Source organism: Xiphophorus hellerii, chromosome 20 (genome assembly GCF_003331165.1).
Source record: "Xiphophorus hellerii strain 12219 chromosome 20, Xiphophorus_hellerii-4.1, whole genome shotgun sequence".
Taxonomy (NCBI): domain Eukaryota; kingdom Metazoa; phylum Chordata; class Actinopteri; order Cyprinodontiformes; family Poeciliidae; genus Xiphophorus; species Xiphophorus hellerii.
In genome coordinates, this window is record NC_045691.1 from 20,843,993 (window position 1) to 20,851,116 (window position 7,124).

Genomic DNA, 7,124 nt, shown 5'->3' on the forward strand with positions numbered 1-7,124 from the left:
TGATCTGTCTTTGCTACAGGAGACAATATGAGTAAAATGTTCAACACATTAATATAAGCAAAGAAAAGGCAAACAGTTGAGTTGCATCAATTTTATGTTTTTGTTTATTTAGGTATTAATAATTTATATCAGCTTGTGTTCTTTTTTTTTTCTCTAAATTCCTGTCACCCAGTTCTTGACCCACACTCAACTGATACCAGAATCCCATATTTAGATTAAACATTTGATGAATCACAGTTAAATTTTGTCTGAGCTGTTAGAATAAAAGTGACCCCAGAAAAGAGCCTTGTGGATCCTCGAATGTGACGTTTGTTCACTCATATTTGTAACTGCCTATTGACAGACGGCAAGTTCAGTGTGCCAAAGAGGATCTGACACAGTCTAGCGTTGATAGTTTTAAAATTGCACTATCAGCAGCCATTTTCATGAAAAAGAAAAACTCTAAAAGTGATTTTAAAAAGTTCAGTTAATCCACAGAAAATGTCAGCCTCTTTGTTAAGATTCTTCTGCAACGTCGCCCGGCTCCAGGCATAGCTGCCCTCAATTCTATCTGTGGCACCATGCATTCATTTCTCACAGTTAAACCACAAAGATGCAGCACATTCATGCTGCGATCATGCCAACGGTGCAGCCAATAAATGAAACAACTTGATGTGGTTTCCTAGTTCCTTACAACTTCAGCTCAAGCCTGCATGAGCGACATTTGATCTGTGCAAACGTAGCTGAAGCTTAAGAAAGAAAAACAAGGCCAGAAAGTGGCTCAGATGGTGGGGACCAGAGAGGTGGTCCGCCCTAACTGTAAGGAAAAATATGAGTCATGCTGCACAACGCTTGGCTATGTCTGTGGTGCACTTGAGCAAGGCACAGAATATGCTAAGAGTGACTGCTCAATACTTACAGCCCTGGTGTGACAAGGACATTTTTGTAAAATAGATAATCTATTTCTAAGGAGGATTTTAAAATATAACTCAAATGCATCTTTATTTTTATTTCAGATTGATTTGTTTGTGGTGTACACAATTTTCACACATTGTAAGAGTTTTTTTTTCCTATCCTATCCACACTCAGATGTTTACTTTAATGTGAAGAAAAACAACAAAAATAAAAGATTGGATGAAACAAAAGCAAGACAATTTCCACCTTTGGATCTTGCATAGCTTCTAATTATTTTATAATTATTTTTTTTATCAATTACTGACTCTAAAGCATGTTGTGTAAATGTTAAATTAACTTAAGAATGACTTCTTCTTTTTTTTTTGCTAAAGTGTTAGCAAGTTATTCGCTATTGAAAAGTAAAACCTTCTGTATTAACACATTAACAAGACACCACATGTTTTACCGAATTGATGTTAAACATGTTTACAGTATAATTTTCTGTAAGACATACCAACAAACATACAGTATACACACTATCCAATGTCATTGTCATTCACATAATGTAAAATTGAGGGGGTTTGTTTTGTTTTGGTTTTTTTGTTGTTGTTTTTTTTTTACAAATCTCAGTTCATACTGCTGTGATAATGGAAACGGTAGTGAGAAACAGTGCATGTTCTTCTATATTAATTGGTCCCGAGTCTCATGTAATGCTCTGCTGTCCTCTAGTGGATGGGTTTAAAACTACAGTTCCGACGCATGAGAGGTTTGAGTTTAGGGGCGTTTCATTGATTTCATCAATGCATCATGTAAGAATATCACATCAAGTGGAAATATCATTCGCTGTCAGTGTTATAATGTTGAACATTAGTGTCATTTAAGAGTTTAATCTAGAGATTTTTAGTGTCATTCAATCGGTCATTCTTCATTACAAATCACACATTTTACATGATATGAACTCAGAGTTTTCAAGAAATTCTTAATAATCTGATTTTGAATTTCAAAGTCTGAAATTATCACTTTTAATCTATGAATTATTATGACTGTGTGTCTCGAATTCAACATTTGAGACTCTATATAATAATCTTGTCTCACTAAATTACGATTTAAATATCAAGACTTCAAAGGTTAAAATCCAGACTATGAGAATCAAATGTATTACTTTGAATCTATTTGATCGTGTATTACTTTGAGTCACTTTTTGCTCTCTGGGGTAAACTGTTCACACACCGATGGGGCGTTCAAGCACACAAAAAGCCCACAATTTCTTGACCGCTGGTGCAGATGTGTAGGATTACTAAACCCTATCGGGTGATTAGTTAACAAACAATTAACTCACGATAACTTACGTTGTGTTTGTTTTTCACACCGTGACTGTAACTAAGTAACAGCATACTTCAGCGTAGAAACAGAAATACTTAAACAGGATGGTTTCTAATTTTTTTTTTTTTTTTTTAGAGTACACGTGTTGTATGTATTTTATCTCCTTTTTATTTGTAACCATTTGTTGTACTCAATAATCCCGTTTTTTCTCGTCAAAACAACTCTGCACAAATTAGGCGGTTACCTTGGTGAATGCTTGTTGATTCATGCTCGTTTTCGACCGTACGTGAAGGCAACACTACATTGCTTTACTTTACTGAGCTCGTGGAGTATCTTATTCAACAACGGCTGCGTTTGGGGGACTAAATTTAGCTTAATGTTCGGGGTTTTGTCATAGTAATTAGAAATTTTAACCTGACACAGAAACTTGGCGGTGTTTTCATCACTTTTGTAGTCGAAGAAGAAACTTCCAGGTTAAATCTGGGAGGATGCGAGCAGCCGATGGAGCGCTGACTGTATGGATGTAGCTGGGGCACGATGCTAGCAAGCTAACTGACCGCAGAGGTAAGAGGAGAAAAATCTTCTCTGTCGTTTTGTGTTTTTTTTTATTTCTATTGTTTGTAAAAGACGCCCATTTAAAACCATAAAGTTTTCCATGAGTGGTGGTAACTTAAAAGAGATGCTCTTAGTTGAAGAGGGGTAGTAAACTTTTAGAAACTCCTTCAAAGCTGCGGCCCAACAGCAACTTAATGCTGCTGACTGATTACATGATGTACATTCAGGGTTTCTATGATTATGCTGATACTCTGTGCTTTGAGGGTTATAGCGGGTGCTCAAGAAAAACAATTTGATAAGTTGGAAGTTTAAAAAAGCATCATTCCTCTGGTTTGCAGTGTTGTAGATACAGGTGGTGTGCAAAGCTGATAAATATTACAGTTTATCTCCACTGTAAATATATTTAAAAAGATTGTTTTATAGAGAAATACTTTTTAGTGTCTTGTAACATTTAGAATATGAGTATGTCTTGTTTCAATGAAAGGCAAAACTAAGCAGAGCTAAGTCTGTAGTGAAATGTATTTACACTACTTATCCCTTTAGTAAAATGGTTCAAATATACATTTAAAAAGTCACTTTGAAGAGTTTTTTTTAGGATACTTGCATCAAGTGATGTGTTTTATGTTGCTGTATGTAGTTGTCAATGTTAGTTTTGAGGTTTATAAACTTTTGAATTTATACCCCATCACATTGTTGCATACTGAAAGTCACGACAGTATATAAACATACATTATGGTAACTAAGTAGTACTCTAGCTTCACCTTCCCGCTTGCTGGTATTGGTGTTGACCCAATATCAACACCACATAATGTGACGCTACCCTCTGTGTGCTCAGTCTGCGTTGATGGAAGATTCATTCACCTCTGTATGCTGAATGCTTGAAGCAGCTCCAGCATCAGGACACTGTGTGGGATTAATTCAGCAGCCAGCCACTGGAGCACTTTGGTAAAGAGTCATAGACTTTTGTAAAGAGCATTGAACTTTCATCCACTGATAGTCAGGCAAACAGGAAGTATAAAGAAACTAGATTAAACTGTGAATTAGTCAGAACATAACATCCCTTTCCTCTGCTGCACTCCTAAATACTTTCTCTTTGATACAGAAGTTGCAAAGCTTTGCTTGGCCTCGCTTCAGTTGTTTTAATGTCAGGGGAAAAGTCCAGGTTTTATCATAGTTTTTTGTAATTAGTCTCCAGAAACTGAGGGTTGAATTTTTCCTTTAATGTGTAAATGATTCAGTATTCACCAGGTTAAACATTTATTTAAATCTAACCTCATGGGTAGAAAACTAGATGCCATAGAGGTAATTATTTATTAAGCAAAGAGAACGCCAAAGATATAGAAAAGTTTGAAACGTACATATGTACGCCCTTAAAATGCCATATAATAAACCAGATAATTTAAAGAGTTTGAGCTTTATTTTTACTGTGATGGCTTTTAACCATCTTACTGTGTACATGAAGTCAAACTACCATGAAAGGGTCCTAGTCACCACTTCTTTGTGTTTATTTGCTCTTGCTCTACTTTTAATTCTGGGCTTCATCTCTTATTTGTCCACAAAGCAGAAGAGGAGAAGTAGAACAGTGTAAAGATAGAGTGGACAGAGAAGTTATAAGCTTGCAACATCCTCTTTGACTAGACAGAAACAAAAAAGGTCAAGGCAGTTAAAACACAAGCTGCTGAGGTTTGAAAATCACGTTTTCAAAAGGTTTAGCACAACTTCTTGCAAATTTGTGTCATAAAAATTCAAGTGCATCATATCAAGCATTGTGAATTGCTTGTTGCAGAAATTTGCTATGCAAATAAACCAGACTTCACAACTGTGACAGGCAGTAAAGGGAGATCTCAATCCCAAAAAAGAAATTAGTGAAAGGTAAATTAACACCAAGTTTTATTCCAGTGATCCAAATATTTGCAGCATTGATTCCTGTATGAACGTAGCTGTAGCTTCAGTCAGCGAAAAGCCTTTCCACCCCGCAGCACTCTCATTAGTTAGCTTGTGATTTCTGTGCGATGAAATGTCTCTGCAGTTTATGCATTCCTGAGCTCTGACCTGGGGGCAAGTGGCTTAACCCCCTCAGCTTCACAGACCTGCCAGTGGGACGGTCATTAAAAACCCACGCTGAGTATCCCCACTCGGTTCAGACTTGCATTCCTCTTGTAGGGTTTCCTCGGCAGCCACAGATATGAGTGTTGCCAAAACATCCGAGTGATTGATTGGTTTAGAGGTGAATAATTGAGTGTTCACCTTTTGCATCAGGTTAACATAAATTGTCATAGTACCAAGTTTGAGGATATTGAGGGTTTGTGAATGTTACAGATGTTTCTGAGACCTAGGAAACATGAAAAATTAATTACTGGTTGAAATAAATTCTGCATGGAAGACAAAATATGTCTTTGTTGTTGTAAGAGAAAAACATTTTTTTAAAGAGCTTCTGGTCTTTATCACAAGGTTCAAGTCTTCTTTAGGTCATGGTCCTATTTACTAATTTAGTAAATTTTCTAGGCTTGTGATCATCAAGCCTAGAAAATGCTAACAAAAGCCACTGAAGGCATCTGCAGTTATTCAAACATGTTTCAATATGTTTTTAAGCTCCAAATGACCACAAAAACAGCATAATTAAAGCTGACAATTATGACATTTTTGGATTGTCTAAATCTTCTCTAAAATTTTAACTGTTTAATTTCAGATTTACTTTTTTTGCCATGCAAATTTGGTATTTATTACACACCACAACACTGTAAACTGAAGCTTAAAGTATGTGAAGGTATGTTAGGGTTCCTGAAAAGCATGAGAAGAATAAATAAACTCAAGCCCAGTATATGAAATATAGAAAAATTGAACTGGAAATAAATAAAAATAAGGTTTATTACAGTGTGGAAGTTGTTATAGTTGATGTCATTAATTTCTTCAGCCAGTGATGGCAGGCATACATGAGTAAAAATATTATAAGAACTATTTTTCTACAACTCCCATCTTGATCATATGTGAGTTTTGTTGTTTTCATGCTCTAATTTTTGATCAAATTAATTTGCACTTCATAAAATATATATATTTTTAAAAATTCACAATGCCAAACTCCACAATAAACTTAAAATGTCATATTTACTTTGTTTTGAATTCATGTTTTGAATGTTCAATAATTTTTTTAATCTAAGTTTTTAACATTTCTATAGAAACTTTACTAGAAGGACCAAGCTACAACAAAGTTAGTTGCATATTTAAAAAAAAAAAAAAGATTATTTACAGGATGCAGCTGAAGTGAACTGGATGTGATGCAGAGTCATCTGGTGGAAGATTGGGAGAAGGAGACTCTTTTTGGGTAGTGTATAGTTTCATACTTCCAGTCAATTTCATGAAACGTAGAACAAAGACGGAGATTTAGGGCATCTGAGTGAATAAAAGAGAAGATTAAGGCAGGGAAATTTGGAGAGATAAATGAGGAAGATGAGATAAAATGGAGGAAGAGACGAGGGATGAAGAGATTCCCTACTGAGCATATGGGAGGGTGGGGTTGAAGGAATGCAGCTAACAAGTGATGCATGGGTATAAATAAACTGGAGGGTAATTAGAGGTATGGTTAAGGCATATTCCAAAACCGAGTTTACATATATTTCATCAAAAACCTTAAATTACTAATTTCTCCACGTTCACATTCAATAATGTTCACATGTTAAGCCCAAAGCTTTTGCAGTGTGGATTTACACGACACACCTGGGGGGGCTTTAGCTTGTTTTCACATCATCATCGGATTCTCATAAACATGAAGTTAATTACAGGAGAAAAGCTGAGAAGGAAGGCAGTGGCTCTGAGTGTGATCGTCTGTCACCACATGTAACCATGAACTTAAAAAAGGACTCAAGAGCATTTAAAGAATTTGTTTTGCCAGCTGCTGTGTAGCCGACACAAAGCTGTCTCTCAGGGACTTGTAGTTTATATAAACAACCCACCACATCCAGCAACTGGTTACCTCCACGGCCCTGGTGGAAGTTGTGTTAAAGTAGCGTTTTAGAAAATGTCGCCCACAGACATATTTGTGTTCGTAAAACCCTGACTGTAGTTTCCCATGGCCAGAATAGGTCATTACTCATTACTATGACAGCACTTCCCTCAGTTGGGGTTATCAGACTGTTTGGATTACGGCATGTTTATGCAATATGCTGCTTCTGTTTGGGATGAAAAAGATTATTTTTTCCCTGCTGCCTTCTCTCAACCCAACCCAAGTTGTTCTAAAATAGTCCCTTCCTGTCATCAAGAAGTTTATTTGTAGTCGTTGTATTTTTGTAGTCTTCACCTTTGTTGTAAATCCTGTGAGCATACTTACGTTTTTCACAAATATCAGTTTTCAATTGTTTTGTTGCATCAGTATTACT